Source organism: Eurosta solidaginis, chromosome 2 (assembly GCF_040869045.1).
Source record: "Eurosta solidaginis isolate ZX-2024a chromosome 2, ASM4086904v1, whole genome shotgun sequence".
Classification (NCBI taxonomy): Eukaryota; Metazoa; Arthropoda; class Insecta; order Diptera; family Tephritidae; genus Eurosta; species Eurosta solidaginis.
The window spans coordinates 70,402,399-70,415,410 of NC_090320.1; positions in this window are offsets into that span (position 1 = coordinate 70,402,399).

Here is a 13,012-nt window from a genome sequence, read left to right on the forward strand (position 1 = left end):
CGCCGAGGCCGTAAAACACTCTTCCTTTGCTCCGTCTAAGGGGCTCGAGAGCTTCCTTATTCAGGGCTAACACGAACTGTCTCCTAGGTCCTACAGCGTCCTCGACTTTGATGACACTGCAGTCCTGCGTTGGGAGAGCCGGGTTCATCAGTTGCAGCATCCTGAGAATTCTCTCAGGTTCTGCTAGAACCGCAGGAACCCATGCCCTGGCCCTTGGCCGAGCCGGAATGTCCTTCCAGTCGACGACCTCGATAATCGCCCCGGGATAGACTTGTCCCAGCTTTGCGGCTGCTGCTTTGTACAGCGCAACAGACCTTGCGTCCTCGCAAGCGAGTACCTTGGTTTGGCCCTGGTACCATCCTGCATCAGAACCTCGCGGCGGACTACCCGGAGACTCCATCAGCACGTCGAGAACGGCGTTACCGATTTCATTCCGGACGTACGGCCACTGGTCTCTAGGGATTGCACCACGGTCATTCCCTCGGTCCAGGATTCCTATAAGGATCCGGCCCTTGGCTACCTCGGCAAAGCTGGGTTTAGCTACGGCGGGGTGATTCTGGTGCCTTTTCGGCGGTGGTTTGATGTCCTCATCGGACCTTTGACGCTTATATGGGGTTGCGCTTGTTGGCAGAGAACCCCGAAAATTCGGCAGTAGAGCTCGCGCCCTTTCCACCGAATTCCTGGCGTTCTCTGACAGCGTTTCCAGCGGAACACCCACATACCTTGACAGGACTTTTGCAGCCCTTCTCTTGTTCCTGTGGAACGATCCCTTATGGGACTCTTCTTGAGAAGGGGTCTCACCCGTAGTTGCCCTCGCGGTCGTACCCCCGGATGATGTCTTCATTATGGCTCCTTTCTCCTTTGGCTCAGTGTGACCAGATCGTGGGACCCCTGTCACAGCCGTGGGGAGAACAGACGCCATACCGGCGTCAGACGGGAGCCCAGCATCAGCAGGCGCGTCAGTATTCGCCGTTACCAGCGCAACTACCTTCGCCGCCATACTGGTGCTTGCCCCCGTCCGATCACCTAAGACTGTGTTGACTGAGGTTGCCCTCTTGTCGTCCATTGGGAGCCGACCCGTCGTTCCCAACGCAGTCGCTCCCCCGGTTAAAGTAGCTGTTGCGGCCCCGTTTTCCCTTGGCTCGGAGTGGCCAGGTCCAGAGACCCCTGCCACAGCCGTGGGAAAAATGGTTGCCGTTCCGGCGCTTGGTCGGTGTCCGACAACAGCAGGCGCGTCAGGGTTCGCCGTTGCCAGCGCAACTCCCTTCGCCGCCATACTATTGCCGACCCCCACCAAGTCGCTCTTCCCTTTAGCGTTGGTAGCATTAGTAGCCCTCCCTCGTTCACTAGGGCGTATGGATGCAAATGCTGTTGTCCTTCTCCCTGTGGAGGAGGACGAATTATCTTTTTCTTTGTTTTTTTTTTGTTTTTTTTGTTCATCTTGTTCGTACGACCCCTTGCTAGACGAGGCCAGCTTAGGGTCACCTTATTGAAAGGGGGAAAAGTGTCGTCCGCCGCGGCAGAGCCCCTTACCGCGGTAAGACCATTTTTACTCTCTGAGGCGGCCCGGTGTCAGAGAGGCTCCGTACAAATACAGCCAGATTAACCTCCCGGCTGCAAACCATCCAATTGGCACGGTGCCGCATAACACCCTGGATTGGGAGGGGGCAGATCTTGGTCATCGCTCACCCTAGGACTAGGCCACCGCAGTCATGGAGATCCATGTGAACCTGCATCCTACTGGGTGGCATAGTCCCGTGGTCAGCGACTAAGCCCTCGCATCGCGGCAAGATGTCTGCCCCTTCACGAGAGAGGACTTTACTTTTCAACTGCCTACTCAGTCCAAAGTAACACTTGTTGGCAAGAGTTACTCTCCGTTTGATTGCTAAGTTAACATTTTTTTGATGATAATTACCTTTATATTTTACTTGAAATCGTTAAAAAAAAATCATGCCTGCCAATATTTCTGTAGGTTGTACAAATCTTTATCTAGGTCATTCGAAATATTACACATTTTTATTTCTCTGCTACTTTCGTTTTCGTTCGTTGTTAGCTAATTATACTCAGTTGAGCAGAGCTCACAGAGTATATTAAGTTTGATTGGATAACGGTTGGTTGTACATATATAAAGGAATCGAGATAAATATAGACTTACATATATCAAAATAATCAGGATCGAAAAAAAATTTGATTAAGCCATGTCCGTCCGTCCGTCCGTCCGTCCGTTAACACGATAACTTGAGTAAATTTTGAGGTATCTTGATGAAATTGGGTATGTAGGTTCCTGAGCACTCATCTCAGATTGCTATTTAAAATGAACGATATCGGACTTTAATCACGCCCACTTTTTCGAAATCGAAAATTTCGAAAAACCGAAAAAGTGCGATAATTCCTTACAAAAGACAGATAAAGCGACGAAACTTGCTAGATGAGTTGAACTTATGACGCAGAATAGAAAATTAGTAAAATTTTGGACAATGGGCGTGGCACCGCCCACTTTTAAAAGAAGGTAATTTAAAAGTTTTGCAAGCTGTAATTTGGCAGTCGTTGAAGATATCATGATGAAATTTGGCAGGAACGTTACTCCTATTACTATATGTACGCTTAATAAAAATTAGCAAAATCGGAGAAGGACCACGCCCACTTTTAAAAAAAAATTTTTTTTTAAGTAAAATTTTAACAAAAAATTTAATATCTTTACAGTATATAAGTAAATTATGTCAACATTCAACTCCAGTAATGATGTGGTGCAACAAAATACAAAAATAAAAGAAAATTTCAAAATAGGCGTGGCTCCGCCCTTTTTCATTTAATTTGTCTAGGATACTTTTAACGCCCTAAGTCGCAGAAAAATTAACCAATCCTTTTGAAATTTGGTACGGGCATAGATTTTTTAACGTTAACTGTTTTCTGTGAAAATGGGCGGAATCGGTTGATGCCACGCCCAGTTTTTATACACAGTCGTCCGTCTGTCCTTCCGCATGGCCGTTAACACGATAACTTGAGCAAAAATCGACATATCTTCAATGAACTTCGTTCACGTGCTTACTTGAACTCACTTTATCTTGGTATGAAAAATGAACGAAATCCGACTTTGACCACGCCCACTTTTTCGATATCGAAAATTACGAAAAATGAAAAAAATGCCATAATTCTATACCAAATACGAAAAAAGGGATGAAACATGGTAAGGTAATTGGATTGTTTTATTGACGCGAAATATAACTTTAGAAAAAACTTTATAAAATGGTTGTGACACCTACCATATTATGTAGAAGAAAATGAAAAAGTTCTGCAGGGCGAAATAAAAAACCCTTAAAATTTTGGCAGGTATTACATATATAAATAAATTAGCGGTATCCAACAGATAATGTTCTGGGTCACCCTGGTCCACATTTTGGTCTATATCTGGAAACGCCTTCACATATTCCACAACCACCACTCGCTTTTAAAACCCTCATTAATACCTTTAATTTGATACCCATATCGTACAAACTCATTCTAGAGTCACCCCTGGTCCACCTTTATGGCGATATCTCGAAAAGGCGTCCACCTATAGAACAAAGCCCCACGCACTTTTAAAATACTCATTAACACCTTTCATTTGATACCCATATCGTACAAACAAATTCTAGGGTCACCCCTGGACCACCTTTATGGCGATATCTCGAAAAGGCGAACACCTATAGAACGAAGGCCCACTCCCTTTTAAAAATACTCATTAACACCTTTCATTTGATACCCATATCGCACAAACAAAGTCTAGAGTCACCCCTGGTCCACCTTTATTGCGATACCTCGAAAAGGCGTCCACCTATAGAACTAAGGCCCACTCCCTTTTAATATACTCATTAACTCCTTTCGTTTGATACCCATATTTCACAAACGAATTCTAGAGTCACCCGTGGCCCACCTTTATGGCGATATCTCGAAACGGCGTGTACTTATGGAACTAAGGATTACTCCCTTTTAAAACACTGATTAACACCTTTCTTTTGATACTCATATAGTACAAACAAATTCTAGGGTCACCCCTGCTCCACCTTTATGGCGATATCTCGAAACGGCGTCCACCTATGGAACTAAGGATTACTCCCTTTTAAAATACTCATTAACACCTTTCTTTTGATACCCATATTGTACAAACAAATTCTAGGGTCACCCCTGGTCCACCTTTATGGCGATATCTCGAAAAGGCGACCACCTATACAACAACCACCACTCGCTTTTAAAACCCTCATTAATACCTTTAATTTGATACCCATATCGTACAAACACATTCTAGAGTCACCCCTGGTCCACTTTTATGGCGATATTTCGAAACGGCATCCACCTATAGAACTAAGGCCCACTCCCTTTTAAAATACTCATTAACACCATTCGTTTGATGCCCATATTGTACAAACAAATTCTAGGGTCACCCCTGGTCCACCTTTATGGCGATATCTCGAAACGGCGTACACCTATGGAACTAAGGATTACTCCCTTTTAAAATACTCATTAACACCTTTCATTTGATACCCATATCGTACAAACGCATTCTAGAGTCAACCCTGATCCACCTTTATGGCTATATCCCTAAATGGCGTCCACCTATAGAACTATGGCCCACTCCCTCATAAAATACTCTTTAATGCCTTTCATTTGATACGCATGTCATACAAACACATTCCAGGGTTTCCCTCGGTTCATTTTCCTACATGGTTATTTTCCCTTATGTTGTCACCATAGCTCTCAACTGAGTATGTAATGTTCGGTTACACCCGAACTTAACCTTCCTTACTTGTTTTTTTTTATCTTTTGATTAACCTTTGCTAAAACTGTTTTACGAACGTTACTAACTCAACGCTGTATTTTTTAGAAAATAGTTTTTATAACTAAAATTTGTTAAAACCTTTGAATAAATCCACTCATTACGAATCATCTCTCTCTCCTTGTTATCAACACAAGGTATCGGGAAAATTGCGTTGAAATACAGACGGATACACCCTTTGGCTGCAAATCATCCAATATCCACATTGAGGCCATAAAAAATTTTAAGTATTCCAAGCAAGTAGATGTGGATCAATTATATGCATTCTTTCTCAAGCAATGCATTTCATCTTTGGTGGAACAAATACTATTCTTATTTAATGTGTCCCTTAGATCAGGGAACTTTTTGGATGAGTGAAAAATTACATCGGTAATTCCAGTTTTTAAATCTGGAAGTAAAAATGATGCATCGAACTATAGACCAATTTCTAAAATAACTAATACTGCCAAATTGTTTGAAAAGATCATTAACTCAAAGCTTTCATTTGCTATCAAACCGTACATATCGCTCTTCCAATATGGTTTTATACTAGGTCGATCTACAGTTACTAGTTTTGCTGTTTTTTCCAATTAATGCATCTCGGTGTTTGCAAGTTGATTCCATCTATACGGATCTAGCTAAAGCACTTGATAGAGTATCTCATACCTTATTAATTCACAAACTACAGTTATTTGGATTTCACTCATCATTTTTAGCCTGGGTGAAATCATATCTAACACCAACTCTTGGTGGTTGTTGATGGTGTAAAATCATTTTCATATAGAGCAACCTCTGGGGTTCCTCAAGGAAGTATTCCTGGTCTTCTATTTTTTGTTATTTTCATGAATGATTGTTCCAGCGTGTGAACATCTACTTTATGGCGACGACTTAAAGATATTCAAAAAGATAAAAACTCTCTCTGATTTTGAAACAGTTTGAAGTAAAAAATGTTCAATAATGGTGCCTTCGTAATAAACTATCTATTAATATTGATAAATGTTGCTCGGTTAGCTTCTCTAAAATTAGGTCACCACTTCAGTCTTTGTATTCTATTTCTGATACAAAAAAATTGCTTTATAATACTTTTGTAAGATCTAAATTGGAATATGCTTCTATAATCTGGAATCCGTTTTATGAAGTACATACTAATAGAATTGAAAGGGTCCAAAAAAAGTTTTTAAAATTCGCCTTGTCCGGTATTAGGTTCGATTTACCTATTCCACCTTATGTTTCTCGTTGCAAATTGATTAGCTTGCATACTCTTGCCAGTAGAAGATTGATTTCCGATTTAGTAGTTCTTCATGATGTCTTAAATGGAGCTATCGACTGTCATTATTTATTACATTGCATAAAACTTAATATTCCAACACGATGTCTGCGTCATAATGATTTGTTTGCTGTTGATCTTTGCAAAACAAAGTGTGCTAAGAATGAACCTATTATCAGATTATTAACTGAATTTAACTTGCTATCTAGAGAAATAAATTTAGTTACATTTGCTAAACGTAATGAATTCAATCAAATACTATTCTTGTGCTATTCATAAATTTTTTAAATATTAAATATAAATTCTTAGTCTGAAAGGTTTGTAAACCTTTGACTTAAATAAATAAATAAATAAATTTAAAAAGTAAAATTCTATTGATACAAAGCTCTTTTTCGCTAAGATATAGCTTATTATTTTCGTCTACGACCCTTTTCAAAAACTTTTCTATAAAAGTGGGCGTGGTCTTTACCCCATCTCGTCCATTTTTCTTGAAATATTTCCTGCTATAGGGAAAATTTTTGTACCCAATTTTATTACGATCCGTTCATTTTTCTACGAGTTATGGCTCCCCAAAATATAAAAAATTGCTTAGTCATACAAGGGGCGGTGCCACACCCATTTTTTTAAATTTGAAGTTTTTCCTATTTATTGTTATAAATCTACTTGGGGAATGAAATACCATTAATAAAAAGCTCTTTTTTTGCAAATATATAGCTTATATTATTCATTCACGACCCTTTGAAAATCTTTTATATAAAAGTGGGCGTGGTCCTTAACCGATTTCGTAAATTTTTCTTCAAAGCATTCCCTATAGTAAAGGCAACCTCTCTGCCGAATTTTGTTATGACAGGTTTAACGATTTTTGATTTATGATTAATAATATTTGTAAAATTCACTTTATGAAAAGAGGGCGGTGCCACGCCCATTTTAAAAAAATGTTTCAAATTTTTATTTAGTCTCAATATCAGTCACACGTCAAGTTTCAACATTCTAGGTGTATTATTTACTAAATAATCAGGTTTTGGTGGTTTCCAAAATGTTATATATATAAAAAGTGGGCGTGGTTATCATCCGATTTCGCTCATTTTCAATACCAATCTATTCTGTCCAGATAAGCTCGTGTATCAAGTTTGGTGAAGATAACTCAATATTTACTCAAGTTATCGTGTTAACGGACAGACGGACGAACGGACGGACACGGCTCAATCAAATCCTTTTTCGATACTGATGATTTTGATATATGGAAGCCTATATCTATCTGGATTCCTTTATACCTGTACAACCAACCGTCAAAGTTATAATACCCTGTGTACAAGTACAACTGGGTATAAAAATCAAGTTTCGGCAAATTGAAGTCAACAGTGTTATTAAATTTTCCATATATTTTATATGGTGTCTAAAGTATGAATGTAGACTACCGGCTGAGAGGCGGTGTTTTTTCAATTGGGGTTTGGAGGTCAGAAAAATAACAGTTCAACAAGTGTATGCCTTTAATTGACTTGAAATAGATAATTAGGAAGCTACTATAAACCCGGAGTCCTGGCTTTATCTTACTTTTTGTTTTATTTGACTTTTTCCCAAATTCGCTACATATGTAGACTACCGGGCACATAAAGATTAAGTATTAAATCATCAAAGAATAATATTTTCGAAAGAGGCTGCCAAAACATCATATCTGTTTTTCATATTAATACCCCTTCCCCCTCCCCCCACTTCCAAAATGTATCTCTGGATTCGCCCCTGCCACTTATAATAATATACATATGTATGCTTGGGCGGCCGCCGTGGTGTGGTGGTAGCGTGCTCCGCCTACCACACCGAGGATCCTGTGCTCAATCCCCGGGCAAAGCTTTATCGAAAGTTTAGAAAAAAGTTGTTTCAATTAGATTTCAAAAAAATTTTCTAAGCAGGGTTGCCGCACGGCAGTGATTTGGAAAACACTCCGAGTTTATTTCTGTCTTTAAAAGCTTCTCATAAAACATGTAGGGGACCGCCCCGCCAAAATTTTAACTGAAGCTCGGCCTAAAATCTCTTTGGAAGCTATCACGCCTTACATGTATTTAGTTTATTCTTAATGTAAGTATAAATCCAGAGATCTACATTTTGCAAATATTTCGTATTGTTCTTACAAATACCATCATTATTCGTCTTGCCAACTTTGAACAATTAATGACAAAATGCTTTAAATTAGTGCCACTGTGCACAGTATGGACCCTACCTTTCGAATAAATTCATCAAACAAGACATTTTTAAATCATTGACCGTTTAATTAATTCTCTAGAGTGGACATATCACTCTTTGCCATATCAATCTGCCACACGTAGCGAAAGCATACCTGACGAGAATATTAATATATGTGTACTTACATACATACTTATGTACGTAAGTAAAAAAAGAAAGTCTAGGGGTCAGATTATGTATGACGGTGTGACACTTCGCGTCAAGTGTATTGTGCGAAAGATTGAAGCCCACCGTGAATCGGCTGATTGGACCTTATCAGTGCGTCTTCACACCTGGAATCTTGGAAAAAACCCGCGGAAAAAGAATCGACACACTTCTTCGTCGATTTTAAAGCCGCCTCCGATAGCACGAAAGGAGCTATCTATATGCCGCTATGTCTGAATTTGGTTTCCCCGCAAAACTTATACGGCTGTGCAAAATGACTTTGAGCAACACCATTAGCTCAGTCATAATTGGGAAGTACCTCTCCGAGCCGTTCGAAACTAAACGAGGTTTCAGACAGGGTGACCCCCTATCGTGCGATGTCTTTAATTTAATGCTGGAGAAAATTATACTAGCTGCAGAACTTAACCGCTCTGGAGCAATATTCTATAAAAGCGTGCAATTACTTGCATATTCTGATAACATTGATATCATCGGCCTAAGCACCCGCGCCGTTATTTCTGCTTATTCCAAACTGGAAAAAGAAGCGGTAAAGATGGGCTTGAATGAAAGACGACAAAACGAAGTACCTGCTGTCATCGAGCAAAGAGTCAGCGCATATTCGCCTTGGCAACCATGCTACTGCTGGCAGCCATAATTTCGAAATAGTAAAAGACTTCGTATATTTGGTAACCAGCATCAACAATAGCAACAACATCGGCCCTGAAATTCAGAGAAGAATCACTCTTGCCAATAAATGCTACTTTGGACTAGCAAAGTAAAGTCCTCTCTCGGCAAGCGAAAATCATACTCTACAAGTCACTTATCGTTCCCGTTCTGCTATATGGTGCAGAAGCATGGACCATGACAACATCAGATGAAACGGCTCTGGGAGTGTTCGAGAGAAAAGTTCTTCGAAAGATTTATGGACCTCTACGGGTTGGCGATTGCGAATACCGAAGAAGATTTAACGATTAGCTGTACGAGCTATACGCAGACATCAAAATAGTCCAGTGAATTAAAACGCAGTGGCCGCGCTGGCTAGGCCATGTTATGCGAATGAGAAATGACGCTCCGGCCAAGAAAGTGTTCTATCGGAACCCCCCTATGGAAGCAGAGGTAGAGGGCGGCCACCACTCCGTTGGAAGGACCAGGTGGAAAACGACTTAAACTCCCTTGGTGTGACCATTTGGCGCCGGTTGGCAGAGAGAAGGAGCGACTGCGCACCTTGTTGGACGGCTATAACCATTTAAACGGTTAAGCGCCAATTATGTAATTAAGTAAGTGACATTTTGCGTTGCTGTTGTTGTAGCAGTGCTACGTCCCATCCAATTGGTGTGACCAATCACAAATTGTCTTCAATATCCTCTGACGGGAGTCCAAGGAAACTTGCTGATTCAACAGGGGTAGACCATAATGAGAAGGGTGTTAGAGGCGTTTGTTCCACAATACAACTGAAGGGATGGCTGGTGTCATGTGGGGACACACTGCAAGCAAGGCATACATTTTGTATGTCGGGGTTGATTCTGGATAGGTAATAGTTTAACCTGTTACAGTATCCAGATCGACGTTGAGCTGGAGTGACTCGCATTTCCCTAGGGAATGTGCGTTCCTCTTCTGCACGTTTAGGATATTGTTCTTTGAGTACAGGATTCACCGCGCAATTCCTGACATAGAGGCCCGACGCCTGTTTGTGAAGTTCACTGAGGACCTGCATATGTTTTTGGCTTGATACGGCTGTGTTCTCAGGTGCAGTATTTCCTCATGATGCTTACGGAGATTACTCCTTGAGCCACTGGGCGGTGTTGGCTCATCAATCAGATGTCTGCTGGGATGCCCAGGGGAGTATTCTCGCCTTATTATGTAGATGGTGTTCTGGGGACATAATAAGAAAACCTGTGGCGGTCCTGAGGGCAGTATTTTGGCAGGCCTGTAGCTTCTTCCAGTGAGTAGTATTTAGGCTTGGCGACCATCGGCTGGCCAATTGCTTTGTAAGTGGTAATGAGCGTTTCTTTATCTTTTCCCCAAGTACTGCCAGCAAGAGATTTGAGGATTTTATTACGGCTCTGGATTTTCGGTACAATTGCAGCTGCATGCTCACCAAAATGTAGATCCTGATCGAACGTCACACCCAAGATTTTTGGGTGTATGGCAGTCGGTAGCGTAGAGCCATTGACGTGGATGTTCAAAATGGTCGACATTTGGGACATTGTAAATGGGGTCGCCGATGATTTAGTCGGTGATAATGTCAGGTTTCGCGGGGTGAAAAACCTGGAGAGATCAGGGAGGTGGCCGTCGCAGTTACTCGATTTCACGGTAACCACTATATAATACCAAAAATTTCATAAAGCCATTCAGGTTTACTGTCACACATTGAATTATATGATAAAAATATAGGTTCACACGAGAAAAAATGACTGGTTCCGTTATACAGAATTTGCTCCTGGTGGAGCCAATTGTGATATACACAGCTGCAGCTTTTCAGTAACAAATATCAGCAATTTTTCTAAATTTGTATATTGATTATAATGTAGTTACATGCCACAAAAATATTACAAACATTCTTTCAACTTTTCAAAGAAACCGTTTTAGAGTGGGCGTGGTGAAAAATAGATGCTGCCGATTACAGCAGGGGAATGCAACCCACTGGAACTATAAATCCACACCCCCAATGAAAACAAAGCCGTAAGATAACCTTTTTATGGGAATGGTGCTCCTGTCTGCATGTGAGATATCGCGAAGGAAGAAACCAGTCAAGAGATGGGAAGGACGGGGTTAGGAACTATTACCCTTAAATCAGGAGTGATCATAAATAAAAGGGTCAATTCTATGTCGCAATCATGGTTTAAGGGAGACTTTGTTGCCAAAAAATGTCGTTCACGCCTGTAGATATGTATATGTATCTCGTCACTATCAGCTTACGGGCTAAATTCTTGAATACGACATTCGTCTGCTCCCATGCCCTAAAGGAAACGATACATTTTTCTCAGCTCTGGTTGTATGTAATTTAATCCTTTCTTAATTTTATTTGTATACCTTTCATGAAGTTGAAGTTTTATATTAAGTTGGTCACAAGTCTCAAAATTGTTACTCCTTAGAGAAGAAGTGATAGACCTACCAATAACTATACTGATATGATTGGGATGACGATCTGAGTTAACTTGGCTGTGTCCGTCTGTATGTTAGTATTTTAGAAACATGGATAAAATTTGCTGATCGCCTATATTTTGGTGTCAGATTAGACATTTGTTGGAACCGACCGGATCGGACCACTATGGCATATATACCCCATACAACCGCTTGTTCAGGTTAGAAGCTTTTCGCAATTTCTGTATAATTACAAGAGCTAGAAGCTTCAAATTTCGCCAAATGATTACGTATGTTGCATTTATTGTTTTCTCAAAAATACGTAGAGATCGGTAGTATATAGAGCATATATCCGATACAACCGATCATTCAGGTAACAAGCTTTTCGTAATAATTTCTGCCTCATTTTAGTAACTAGACGCATTAAATTTTAACATATAGGTACTCACGTATGCACATTGTTTTGTTGAATGAAAAAATCGTACAGATCGGTCGTGTATCTAGCACATATCTTATATAACCTATTGTTCAGATAAGTAATTTCTGGTCATAGCTTTCTCATTCAGGCAACAAGAAACTCGAATTTGAGAATAACCAATCTACTGTTTATTTCATATATGTATATCGAAATTTTCACGTATATATGTTCATTTGGTCTCTATATATTATATATGTATGTATCTTATACAGCTGATTATTCGGATATTACGAATTACATAAGATTATAGTTGAGCCCCATTCATGAAAGGTGCAGCCGATGACATTCCCGTCCTTACTTCTTTTTTTTGTTTTTTGTATTTTTATTTTTTAAGTAGCTAGTAATTTTTATTTCTTAGTACATTGAGATGTGATATATTTAAATATGTTTGTAATGAAAATTAATAGACAGAGTTTTTCCAAAATCGGGCACAATTTGGAATGCTCGCACAATTTTATATTCATTACTTACGAAGTTATGATTTTAGTTGTCTTAATTACGAAACGTGCACACTGTGCATCGAGTTTATTAAAAAATTCCTCATATGTACTATAAACATTTGCACCGACTTACACACACACACATACCTATGCAACTTTATAGATATACAGTGTACTCTCTCTTAAACGTACACCTAAGAGACTGCCAAATTTGTCCGCTTATGAGAGGTGTCCGCTTATGAGAAAAGTATTATTGATGAATGTTTAAACAGTTTTATTTCCAAAACAAGAATATTAATACATACAAATAAGACTGAGTTAGGAGGTTCATAAAGCTTTGTTCATAAATTAAAGAATAAAGTTTTGTGTACAAAATATTCAAAATAATTGTACAGAAAGTTATGTTGTGACGTTTTTTGAATCTTTCCAGCCAGCCGGATGATGCACTAAAATCGTCGTAATTGAGTCTCACTGCAATTTCTTTAGCTTTGCTCCTTATAAGTGTGCCTGACAGAGGAATGCTCTTATTTCGAGCCTTCACAAACCATTCGTAGCACAATTTATCA